General features: G+C 42.8%; 1 protein-coding gene across 2 annotated transcripts in view; it reads right to left on the bottom strand.

Annotated features, from left to right (window-relative positions):
* The window catches only part of cskl (c-src tyrosine kinase-like), a 78,551-nt gene extending 67,072 nt beyond the window's left edge, over positions 1–11,479 (bottom strand). The window contains exon 1 of one of the 2 annotated variants that reach the window (XM_080440626.1): positions 11,194–11,479. The gene's annotated coding sequence lies outside the window, so the exon portion shown is untranslated. The remainder of the gene's footprint in view (positions 1–11,193) is intronic. The other variant, XM_080440627.1, reaches the window with a different exon arrangement.
* Between the last annotated feature and the right edge of the window lie 2,417 nt (positions 11,480–13,896).

Below are 13,896 nucleotides of genomic sequence, written 5' to 3'. Positions count from 1 at the left end.
GGGGTTAAGTGTCTTGCTCAGGGACATTTCCACACACAGAGCAGACCATTAAGCAGACTTACTGAAAACCCACTCCCCTCCCCTACTCTACTCACCCACCAACCAACCACTCACACATGCATCCACACACACCACACTCATACTCTCCAACGAATGTTGCCAAGTGCCAAGCACGTACTCTGCTATGAAGCTGTTAAGGGGCCACTCTTACTTGCGTATGTTAACTTCTTGACAGTTTTTATTATACTGTCATACTTGTATTTCTCGGCTCCGTAGGTACGTTGAGCTGTATCATGTTTATGAAAGGCGCTATACAAATAAATAATGATTATTTATTACCTTTGTGATATCCTGAGCAAATTTGCACAAAACACAGTGGAAAGGTTTGTCCTGGGACAAGGCAGAAGTCATTATTTTCATTCCGCTCAAAACTAAAGGCAGTGTGGAAGATGGCATGACCTGTCATGAATGTGGCACATAACCATTGAGCAGCATAACACCACAACACTAGTCCCATGGAAGGACTGAATAAGTGGTCACATGCGTCATAAAGTTATATCGGAGGTGATGCCACCTTATAGACAAACTGCCACCTTGGTGGCGGTCTGCGCTCCACGGATCACATTTTGTAGTTACTGTATGTATCTCTCCTCTCCAGCTGAAATACCCTTCAAAATTGTTTTCAAAATATGATATAAGGGCTGTATGAACATGTGATTGTTTTCCTATTATTTATAATGGTGTCTTGGATACTGGACTTCAGTTCAATACAGGGATGTGGACTAAGAGTTTGTCCTCATTATACAGCTGTCATATTCACTGGGCCTATAAACGTGAGTTCAAGGGTCATGTGTAAGCTGGACAAATCTTCGGCCTTAATCCCTCCTCACATCACAACAAAAATGTCCATTTATAAACAGCCGATACTGAGGTTTCACATTTATTCATCCAAAAAAGGAGAAGTATGCTATGCAGTCCAACATCCTTCGTATATTTCTCTTATTTATTTGAGAGAGACAGCGGGAGATATAAGAGGGGGAAACAGTAGAGAAAGGTTTTGGTTGGGAGTTGATCCTAGTCCACCTGGGGTAGCCTACATGTGGTTCTACAGAAACTTAACTTAAGAAACGGGGGACTTCCGTATTTTTGCACATCAAAAACATTCCCAGTACATTCTTTTTTTACTGTAGTTCCCTAAAGAAACTCTATAGACCTTAGTCGAACTTGCTCAGATCACTTTACTTCCCAAGCATCATTAAAGCGAGGCATCTATTTCTGATGCGTATCTGTTGGACTGCATTGCGTGAGTCGTCTCCAGTGGCATCAAACACCAGATGAAAGTGGGAGCGGCGTGGTTTCCCCACTGTGAGGAAGGCTCATCACGGCAGGTGACTCACGCTGCATCTTCTACAAGACACCACCTCAAACAACAACAACAACAAAATAACAACAGCGGTACAGTTATATAAAATAAAATAAAAACACCCCCAGCGAGAACATGATATCGACATCATGGCCATTTCCTCTTTCTCTCGGCCCATGGGCTCTCAATACGAATGACAGTTAAGCCAGTACACACAGGTGCTGTTTTGCTGAGGGCGGGATGATTACAGATCACAGCAGGGGAAAGCCCATGATGTCCAAAACACAGCAGACCTGCTTTACTGGGATTCAAGATTCAAGAGATTTATTGTCACAAGGATGTACGAGTACATGCACCGTGAAAAACGGGTGAGAGGTCAGGGGTGCTCCATAATACACAATAAAGTAAAAACAATACATAAATACCAATACTAAACTTATTAACAGCCCTATAGCTATTTCTAAAAAGGATTCACCCTGCTTTGCTAGTAGGAACTATAGGCCCTGAATGGTATACAAGTGTATAGGTCTGTCTGAGCGATGCGACTTCAAATCCTAATATCATGATTATTTCAAACTTTTGCCTTGATTATGATTAAAGAACGATGTCTTTTATTCTTTATAGCTCAACGCGTCACGGCCCGTTGTGGGCTTGCAGATTGACTATTTTCACAGAATGTTGCCTTATGACATCATGCCCAGCAAAGGGACGCCAAGGTTCAAGTCTAGTGGTTATGCGCAGCACCCCTGGGTGCCACTGCCCGCATCAAACCCATCAACTGTACGTATATAAACCAGTGATTCTCAAAGTGGGGTCCGGGGACTCCCAGGGGGTCCCTGTTAGCTATCCAGGGGGTCCCCAACAAAAATGTGTTAATATACCATACTTTGGCTATTCAACAAATAGCAGATCTACAAGCTCACACAACGAGCTGAGATGCAACATGTTATGGGCTTGTAGATCTTTCTTTTTTTTCTTTTTTTAAATGAAAAATCCTGAAAATGTGTGAAATATCTGCAATAATTTTAAAATATTTCAACACCACAAACCCTATCTTATTACGGGGGTCTCTGGCACAAAATATTTTCAGATGGGGGGGGGGGGGGGTCCACAGCCAAATGCATATAAACCAACATAGGGGGTCCTTAACGTGGAAAATGTCTGGGCAGAAGAACCACTGATATATACACAGATCAAACCAGGGACAGGCTGTGGGCTGGCTGCCTCCCACTGTCGGCCAGGCCAGACTAAATATCTTGATGAGGGCTCTTCTGCATGGCTCCACTCAGAGCAGGAAGAGACCGGCTGTTCCCAGCCACTCAAATTTATCTGCTGCTCATTAATTCAAATCAGCAGCACACTCCTGCACACAAAGCCCCAAACCCTCCAACACAATACAACACTACACTACCGCCGTTTAAATAATTAATGACCATGGCCGCCTGACTGGCACTACATATGTGTATGTGTGTGTGTGTGTGTGTGTGTGTAGGTTTGCGTGATGCATATACAGTATAGAGAGAACGAGAAGAAAATGCATCTGTATGCGACTATGCGCACACGTGTGTGTGTGTGTGTGTGTGTGTGTGTGTGTAGGTTTGCGTGATGCATATATAGAGAGAACGAGAAGAAAATGCATCTGTATGCGACTATGCGCACACGTGTGTGTACGTTTGCGTGATGCATATATAGAGAACAAGAAACAAGAAAATTCATCTGTATGCCTGACGCATATATCGAGGTAACGAGAGAAAAATGCTTATGCGCACGTGTGTGTGTGTGTGTGTGCGTTTGTATTGCTATACTTGTGAGGACCAAATGTCCCCACAAGTATAGTAGGATTTGAGGAACAAACCGTAAATAACCATAAAATAGCTAATCTACAAGCAATGAGCTTGTAGATCAGCTATTTTTCGGCTACTGTTTGTCTATTTTCAGCCATTTTCAATTCTAAAATGCTTATGTCCTCATGAGTATAGTAAACACACAAACGTGTGTGTGTGTGTGCGTGCCTGGCGTGAGTGCGTGTGCACGTGTCCTGGCTGATTGATTGATGTCCAGTTAGGTGTGGATTACTGCACGGCACTATTTTGAAATCATCGCCCTCCGGTAGGACATCAGAACATGGATCATAAATCACATTTAGTAGAGGGAGCTTACAGGATCTGCCCAGCCTCCTCTGGTATGTTACCTGACCTGTAGAGCTAGCCTCCTCTTACTACAACACTCCGCCTTTTCGTGGGCACACATTGAATAGAATAGAACATAAACATCATCTGACGGTAACCTCCAAAGAAAGGCGTCGCTGGCGTCCTGCCCAGAGCGTTCGTTCGTTCGTTCATTTATTCATTCAATTAATTTCATCCATGGTACACTAGTTAAGTGCAAGTTAAGCCTGATATACTTTGTCAAACGACAAAACCTGATCTGCGAGCTCACATTGTGAGCTTGTATTTTCACTCTTTTTTGGAATGTTTTCTGACAATTTCTTTGACAATATAATGAATGACATGCCCCAAATAGGGAGGGTTGCCGGGTTGAAAGTGATTAACCCATTCAATCCCGGAACGCATCTAGAAATGTCTTCTAAATCCGAACAGGTTTCTGGAAAACATATGTTTCTATATCAGTGGTGCTCAAACTTTTCCATGTCAAGGACCCCCAAAATTAAATATTTGGCCGCCGACCCCATCTCTGGACATATTTTCACAAGTAAAAAAGAATAGCAGATCTACAAGCTCATAGCGCTGCACTCGGTGCCGCGCTATGAGCTTGTATATCTGCTATTTTTGAATAGCCAAAGTATAATATAATGGTTATAGCTCAAATGACACAGATGCGTTCCCGGATTGAATGGTTAAGCCTGATATACTTACGTCAAACGACAAAACCTGATCTGCAAGCTCACGTTGTGAGACAATTTCTTTGACAATAATAATGAATGTCTGACATGCCCAAAGTATGGGAGGGATGCCGTGGTGTGAAAGTGATTAAGCAAGCATGATCACATTTTCTACTAGACAGAGAGAGCACTGAGATAGATGACATACATAATACTGTAACTGTACAGTATGTAGCATGAACATTGATTGATTGATTGATTGATTGAATATTTTATTAGACAAAAATGCAAAACAGTACAGTCAAATACTTGGTCCAAAAAAGTCCTGGCGGTCTTGTTTCCATTGGGGTCTTATGTATTCAATTCATCAACATATAAAAAATAACACCAAAATTCTATATTATCACAAATATAAAACACTATATGTACAGAGTTGAAAAGGGGGGGGGGTCGACTCGCCTGTCTAAGGGAGAAGTGATAATTACCTCCTCCTTTGGTCTCCTGAAAGGTGAATTTTCAAGGCTGTTTTAAAGGAAGCCAGTGAATCACTTTTTTTTTAACTAAGGATAAATACAACTTCTTCTTACTATTGGAGTTTAATTTCCCAACAGTCATCTGTTAGACATTAATAAAGACAAAATCAATCAATCAATCCCCTTCACAATAAACCAATAAGGGTGTAATCCTGCATGCAGATATCTTGTCTTTTCATGGCATGGGCTCTGTATAAATCTAGCCCACTGTTTGTCAACGTCTGGTCCGGGGCCCACCAGGGGTTCCAAATGTACCCTTTCATATCTCGCAATCCGCAGTAATAGCAGTAGAATAATTACCTTTGATGCACATTCCCTAGGGAGCCGTCAAAGCCTGTGAGCCCAGCACCGTGAGAGACGGTCCAAGTACAAGTACATACAAACAAGTGCAACAAAAAAACTTGAACTGTAAACTCAACCCTGACCTCTCATCCCGTCATGCAAGTCATCTTTCAACTGTGTAAAATTGACACCCAAAAAAGAGCCAAAACTGAGCACATTTTGATCTATAAGGCCAAATCTCATTTGAAAAAAATATTTATACCATTAACATTTAAAATGATGCTCTCACAGATGCTCCCAAATAAATTAATCACATCATGCCAATGCGCTAACAAAAGTAGGTCAAATCAATTATGCCGTCACTCCAGCGCAGTCTGAGCCGTTCTGAAGCACACTGCTGACTGTCACTGACCAGTTAGTTAGTTTAAACCATTCAATACGGGAAGGCATCTCTGTCATTTTAGATTTATTTGGCTATTCAAAAATAGCAGGAAGGCCTATACAAGCTGTATACAGATATACAAGCTATGAGCTGGTAGATCTGCTATTTATGAAAAATCTTGATTTTCTTTTTGCAAATGTTTTCTTTTTTTAAGCGAACATTTCTAACTGTCAAACTGTAATGTCTCAACAAATGTCTTCAGTTTTCTTGTCAAGGACCCCCCAAAATTATGTTTTTGGCCGCCAATCCCATCAAAATATGTTGTTCCAGGGACTCCCAGAAGCAAAGATTTGAGTTAGAAATGTTGTTTAAAAAATATATATATATTCAAAGATTTGCACAAATGTTCAAGATTTTTCAAAAATAGCAGATCTACCAGCTCGTAACGCGGCACTCGGTGCCGCGCCCGCGCTACGAGCTTTTAGATCTGCTATTTTTGAATAGCCTAAGTATACAAATTAATCGTTATAGCTCAAATTTAAAATGACACAAATGCGTTACCGGATTGAATGGATTAAACAGTATTGGATCTTCAGCCAAACAGTTGTGATTGAAAACGTAGGCCTACTCTTCAAGCCAATAACACAATCATAACATTTAACTTAGCATGGAGAAGACCTCCATGCCAAGCGGGCCAGTCAGGGTGGGTTCCATGGCCCGCTCTCAAGCGCCAGCCTGCCTGGCCATCCGCTGTCCAGATGGAGAGGCCTCGTTGCGTGTTTCACCCAAGACGGCGCCCACAATGGAGCTATTCTACTGGGCAGCATGGTGGCCAGGAGGAGAGAGGAGGGGCGGCCCTATCACAGCACCACAGCTGCTGAACAGTGGCGAAGAAGGAGGACGACATGCCGAGCAACACATAGATGCGTAGAGAATGGAGCTCAGGCACTCGGGGACGAATTCCCTAGGCAGTCAGCCGGAAACACGGGAGGAACAGCAACGCCAGGACTAGGTCTCACTCAGCACTGCTGAATAGCCTGGTCAGGTGTAATGACGAGTGTCTTCAAAGGTATGACACTAGTGTGGTCCAATGCACTTTTGAACTTCCACCTAAAAAAAAAGGTGGAAATGCAAAAGTGCAAATGCAAGTTGATCAGCCTGTGAAGACCACAAAAGTAAATAAGCCCTGAAACCACTTAAACCCTATGTACAGTACTTGGTTTAACCGGAGTCCCCCAGGTATCTTTACTAGGCCTTCTTCTTTTTTTCCCTCTAACACCACATCTCTTCGGAACAAATAGCCTATCTAGCTTACAACGCATCGCAACACCTGAGTGTAGCAGTAGTGGCTCTAAGCCTCTGCCTGATGACCAAAAGCCTAATATCTCCCCTGTCGAAGGGGGATTTCCCCTTTAGGCTAGTGGTTAAGATGTTGGATTTCCACGCGGGACGAGACCCGGGTTCGAGTCCCGGGCGTTACATGAGCTTGTAGATCGGCTATTTTCGCAGAATGCTAGGGTTCACGTGGTACACTTCTACTACACGGTATTATTTCAGAATGTTTTACATATTTATTATTCATATTCTGAATGACTCATATGCTCATATACTGTCTGTGTTGCGTGCTATACGTCATTCGACAAGATTGTCACTCTACCAAAATTCAGATTCAGTCAGCAATCTGACAGTTTTGGACATTTCATTACTTTAGAATTCTACATTTAAAATTGACAGTTAGGCTTGATTTAACCTGTTGAGAGATGACAACAATGAAAACAGACAGTACAGAGGTGTCACCGAGCAAGAAGTCAGTGGGAGGACGTGGATGGCAGAGATTTGTTTGTATCTTTGTGGTTTAAACAGGAGAACACATTCGAGTATGATCTAAAAAGAGGAACAGCTGCAGGTGCAATGCAGAAACTGCTACCACTTTCAGTTTCCCCTCCTCCCATATCAATGGGCATGTATGCAGAGTTGGCTTTGCTATCTTTGCAAAAATCTTGCCACAACTTGGAATTGTCTGCACAAGTCTGCGCACTTCAGAGATTGGATGCTGAGACACTTTGCAGCCACAGGAATGCGGCTTCTCAGTCACGTTATTTCTGGCAACTCACTAAGCAGCATAAAGTTGTCTTTGTACAAGGACACACATTACACCTCCCGACACCATTTAGGCATTTACAGTAGCAGACTTCTTATCCAGAACGACTTACAAAGTGCAAGATCAGAGTCAACTGACATGAACCCTAGTCAACAACAACAGGGTGAAAACTAAGAAACACTTTAGTGCAACAAATAGTAACTAGATACAGTACTAGGTCAGCAACTGTAGGGCTGTGCACAAAATAATGAATATCGGGATACGTATCGGTGATGGCAATACCCGTATTGTATCGCAATATTCTTTTCTCAGAAATAACAGAAATAGCACATCTAAAAGCTCACAGCGCATGGTGATGATGTGACGCATTGTGAGCTTTGGATCGGCTATTTTCGCCCACACGCAACACTTAAAATCCTACAATCTGATGCTGATGTAGAGGACAGTGGACGTTGGAGAGGGGACAGGCTGGGAGAGGAAGCAGCTAAATGCGGTCATTGTGTTAAGGTCAGCAGGGCCTTGGAGAGGCGTCAAATGTGCAACGGAGACACAACGGCGTGCAGACAGAGCAGCCATTACCTCCCTGCTGGGCGCGTTGAGCCAAGCTCAGAGCTTAGCCTAAGTCCGTAATAAGGCCTGTCCGTAGTAAGGCCTATCCACTTCCTCACTGATCGCGTTGCCAGACCAGAGTGGGTTTCTTTCCTAAAGCCCTTCAATGGAACAAGGAAAACAGACAACCGACTAGGCCCACAGGCCTTGCCTGACAACCGTTAAGGCCTCCTCAAGCCACACAGCACAGCGACTTCTCCAATCTAGCCATCAGTCATTCAATGTGAGAGTGGTTAAGAGCTATTGACAGAGAGCAGATAGTGATGAGAAAGTGACCCGATGTGGTCAATGTCCTCGATATACGAGATGGGTCTGCCTGTCTTCACAGACTGATTGGAGAGTTCTACAGCCTCTTTTTAAGTCAGCCTAGTAGCATTGGATTTGTGCTGCTGTTCCTCTCTCTCTGTAGGTATCCGGGAAATGAAGGCATATAGGGGAGCAACAGTTAATTGAACTAATCGACTTAATCGATTATAAAAAACGAAATAGTAAAAGAAATCCCTATTTGAGGCAAGTCATTATAGACGAAAATGTTTCAATAAATGTGTGTGAAATGAAAGTAGTCGATCTGCAAGCTATCTTGAGGTTCGTGCTGTTGTGATCTTGTAGCTATTTTTGCATGACATCTTTGTGCGACAAGTGTAAAATAACGCTTAAGAGGTTAATCGATTTGTTGATATATTTAAAAAAAGATTTAAAAAAATTAAATGCGCTTTTCGATTATTAAATTAATCGAAAAAGCAACCGACAGAATAATCAGCAAAGAAAATAAACTACAGTTGCAGCCCTAATGGCCCATCCAATTGCACGCCCATTGCCCACACGTGCTATTTGCACGATTGTATGCACGTTAAAATGAGGAGTGACAATAACAAGCTCTTTAGTCAGTGACATCTCCACATGGTGTAGGCAGGTAGTCTTTCCATCATCAAAAGACCACATTTCGCTGACCTCACTAATTAGTTCCCATCCGCTCTGGCTGAAGTTTTTAATTAAGTAAGTTCATGTTCAACGAGGTATGGATGTTTACAATGCCAACAACTGATCTGCCAGAATCTCAACATCTAGGTCAATGTGCACTTCTGTATTACAGAGACGCAACAAGCATATCGTCTCTGTCGGGTAGAAACCTCATATGTCCAAAATTGTTACTTTTCAGGATTCCAATTAAAAAGTTGCAAAAGTAGCAGATCTACAAGCTCGACGCGGGCCACTTCACACCACGTTTGGAGCTTGTGGATCTACTACTTTTGATGCTTTTGTCTGACACTGTAGTATGATCAAGTAGGGCATTAATTTAACACAAAAAGTTAAAATATAGAGAGAAGAGGTTTCTGGCTAGACAGCAACAATATTCTGTGCTGCTGCTTCAGCCAGACCCTGAAGAAACCGGCTGGAACATCCAAGCATAGCAGCAACAGGTCGGCCTCAACAGACAACGTCATTACAGATCCTGAACATGTTGGAGTCTGATTTTCCCAGGCCACACAACACACACACCCCCCTTGCACATGCACGCATACACAAACACACAAACACACACACACACACACACCTACTTTAAGTTCTCACCATGTTGATAACAGATTTCTCCAACTGAAATCCCAAAGCTCATCATGTCACTCCAATGATCACTCCTCACTGTAATTAGTGGGATATTTAAGACAGCATTTAGTTCACTGCCATGTCATTACCATCCAGTAAACATCCACAAATGACATTTATCCATGATATGCGTATATTAGTCAGTGAACTAACGATATCTTTGCAATCAAGACATCCATGACTGTGTGACATGATGTCCTTGTCATAAGATATTTGAATGTTGGACAATAATAGGCTGGGTGGGTGCGCTGCCTTTTAGAATTGAGCTTTTGTCAGTGAAGTATACGTTATAATTTTGCACACCGGCGACATTAAATGCATTATGAGTTGTTCCTTCAGGAAAAATACATAGAAGTGATTTGGTGTGTTAACATTTTGTAGAGGAAAGATAAAAGTAACAATGCTCATGTTACAGCATGCTTAAGTATGCATGTTGCAACTAGGCCCACAGTAATATACTGTACCCAATTCTGATACAGATAGACTGTCTATATTAATGCTCATTATGGAACAACTGAATAGTATACATGTAATAATATATATATATATAAAGAGAGAGAGAGAGAGATAGAGAGAGACTACTACTCTGTTGCTTCACCCATTTAAACTGTCACTAGTATGGCACATGGAGGTACAGTACATTTAAACTGTCACTAGTATGGCACATGGAGGTACAGTAGGCTACATTACATTTTTGGAGGTACAATTTAGAGATAAGTGAAGTCAAGATAAAAACGCTTAGATATCGGGACATCATTGAAGGTCGTCGTTTGGTTCGGTAAATATCGCGATATAACGTATACATGTCATACAGAGAGGTTCCTCTCTGGACTAACCATTTATAACACATAAACCTAAACGTGGTTTCCGGGGCCTCGTCGTGGGCACGCGACACAACCAATAACAATACACTGTACAGTACACACCACACACACACACACACACACACACACACACACACACACACACACACACAAATAATGTGCATGGCAAATCGTTCACACAACATGCCGTCCCAGACCACACATTTTTAACACATTCTAACATGGCCCCATATGAAAAAAGCAAGTGATATATCAAGTGTAATGAATTTAATATGAAAAAAACATAACACACGCGGCATCAATGGAAATGGGCTGACCCTAGTGCTGCTGCTATAGTACATTCTGCTGCTACACTACATTGTATCCATTCCACCGACAGATGAATAAGGCTACAATGTAGCCGCTGCTATAGGGCTAAACGCTGCGATTATGAACAGTTCATGTCTAACACAAAACACAGATTGACACATTACAGAGAGCAGTGTACGGACATTAATGGAGCTGTGGTTTGACGTTTATTATGAAACATAAAAGCATTGCTGCTGCAGCAGGAGGAAGACAAAACACTGCTTGCACTCTGTGTGTGTGTGTGTGTGTGTGTGTGTGTGTGTGTGTGTGTGTGTGTGTGTGTGTGTGTGTGTGTGCAACTCACCCGTACAGAGAGAGATCACTTCAGAATCAGATGTTGGATGGTGTTGTAAACACTAGCGACGCTGCAGACCCATTAGGAGGAGGAGGACCTTCTGTTGTTGTCCTGTCTGTCGGGGACATCCGTCCGGCGACTGTTTACTGCCTGTGTGTTCAAACGGGGACGATCATCCGAAAGGAGGCTGTGATTTGGGACCAGGATTGCTTGGACTGTTGCTTCTGCTATGTGTGTGTGTATGAGTGAATGTGGCAGTGTGTGTGGTGTGGAGCTGATGCCTGGGCCTGCAAGAGGAAATGGTCTCCAAGCCTCACTAGGGACAACACGCATGCGTGCTACGTTCCCGTGGCTCTGCTCAGAGTTTACATCATGGCAGTGAGTGGCGTGGGCTCTGAGCGACCCCTTGTGGCCAGATGGGCGATGTGTGGATCAACTGCAACTTGTTACAAGTTTACAGGTCAGATTCAGAATCAGTCAATCAGAATAACTTCACAGGTTAAAACAAATCCACATGGTAGATCCACAATAGCCTGGTAAACCCTCCCTCCGGAAATCTCATTTCTATTTGAAATGGAAATGAGATTTCCGGAGGGAGGGTTTACCAGGCTAGATCCACAAAGGGAAGTAGTCCAACATAAGAAAAACTGTCAGTCAATAATTAGGCATTTGGTTCGGAGCTATACTAACTGCTACACAAGCTCCCAACATTTAGCAGTGACAAAATATACTCATAAATAGAGAACAAGACAAATCGGGGACTTAATAGGTTATCACCTGGGCCAACAATAATGCCAGATATGAAATAGGGAATCTAAAAAATAAGTAATTATATATGTATATATATATATAGTTCAAGTCGTCTGCCTGTCTGTCTGTGGCATGCGGGTGGGCAGATTATGCCCAAATATGGACATGTCCAACATCACAATGACCTTGGACCAGAGCTCGATGAGCGAAAGAGAGGGGGAGGGAGGAGAGAGGGAGACAGAGAGAGAGAGAGAGAGAGAGAGAGAGAGAGAGAGAGAGAGAGAGAGAGAGAGAGAGAGAGAGTGAGAGACCGCCTATTTCACCCACGTGATAACCTGGACAAAACTGTCTAGGTACCAAATCTCAACAACCTGAGCGATGGGAGGGAGAAGGAGAGAGGGAGAAGGAGAGAGGGAGAGAGGGAGAGAGGGGGAGGGTGGGAAGGAGAGGGGGATATGTCACCCATGCAATAATCTGTTGAGGGAGAGCTGAGAGAGCCTATTTCACCCACACAATAACCCAGCCAATGCTGGGTATAGCCTACTGAAACCTGAACACGCTGATCGACGCTTCACAAAGGAAAGCGTTATCAGCACAATTACCCCAGCAACGCCAGGCAAGCTGATTTTGTGCTTGTACAAATCTAACGTAGAATAATATTGATTTAAACAAAGAATACTGATGAAAGAGCAGAATATTGCACTTACTGTACCGTAGTATTATTGCCCCAGTGTGTTGTATATCTGGAATTTGTTTTGGTGAATGCTGGTGCAGTGATAACCATAGAACAACACATGACAATATGAACATTATGCTGGCCATCTCTGTTGTTTTTCACCCCTTTTCTAAGGCATGTTGTCAAAATCCAGCAGGACTCCAAGCTCCTCCTACGGTGTCCCCTCCCAGAGCTCCTTGCCATCTTGCCTCACTTTCAAATCTGCTCTCCCTCTCCCATACCCATTTTCAATGCAGGAATACTTCTAGCTATATTTCAGCTGAATTGCTGTTAGTATAATCTGTATCCTGTGAAAAGTAGCCTATCAATAATGTAGATACATTTACCACCAGCATTCTTTCCACATTTGGCTCCACCAATGTAATCTCATCTTCATTAAAACATGGTTACATAAAAACATGCAAAACTATTTATAATGGCTAATAAGACAAATATTGTGCTGCATTGAAGTAGACATACATGTTGTCATACTAGCATGAAATATTCACACATTTTAAATGTTCAGCTCAGTGGCCTTGTGGTTAGAGTGTCTGTCCTGAGACTGGGAGGTTAGGGTTCAATCCCTGGCCGAGTCATACAGAGGACTATAAAAATTGAGCCCAATGCCTCCCTGCTGGGCACTCTCACGGCTTGCCTGGGTTAGCAAGAGGAAATGGCCTCTCGCCTCACTGGGGACAACACACAAGACACAAGCATGTTACAGTATGTTCCCTTAGAGTCACTGTGACAAGTGTGACATACTAGCTTCATGTCCAGGGGGTGTACAGTACTTGTACATCAAGCTGCCTCACGCTACCGAAAAAGGACTCCTGACCCACAGTATGGGTCACTTAAGACCACTCAGTTAAGGGAATTTCTTCAAATTTGGAACAAACATCTATTCGGACTCAAGGGTGAACTGAATTTGGTGGTCAAAGCCAAAGGTCAAGGTCACTGTGAGCTCACAAAACATGTTTTTGGCCATAACTCAAGAATTCATATGCTATGACAACATTTCACAGAAACATGTTATATCCAAAAGGTCAAAGGTCAGTCATAATGTTCTACAAAAAACACTTTTCTGGCCTTTAATGAATGTCATAACTCAGGAACTGTAGGGGAGATAGTGACCATGTTTCACATTTGGTTGGATAATTAATTGGTGACACTAATCTTGGGTGCCTACCTTGAAACTGCTGTGTTTGTATAGATCTTCTGTGCTGCCGGGTTGAAGAAGTGTGAGAAAC

This window comes from Gymnoscopelus braueri (assembly GCF_963280865.1).
Source record: "Gymnoscopelus braueri genome assembly, chromosome: 1".
Lineage (NCBI taxonomy): Eukaryota > Metazoa > Chordata > Actinopteri > Myctophiformes > Myctophidae > Gymnoscopelus > Gymnoscopelus braueri.
Note: the sequence above shows the minus strand (reverse complement) of the source record. Positions and strands in the feature narration are given on the sequence as shown.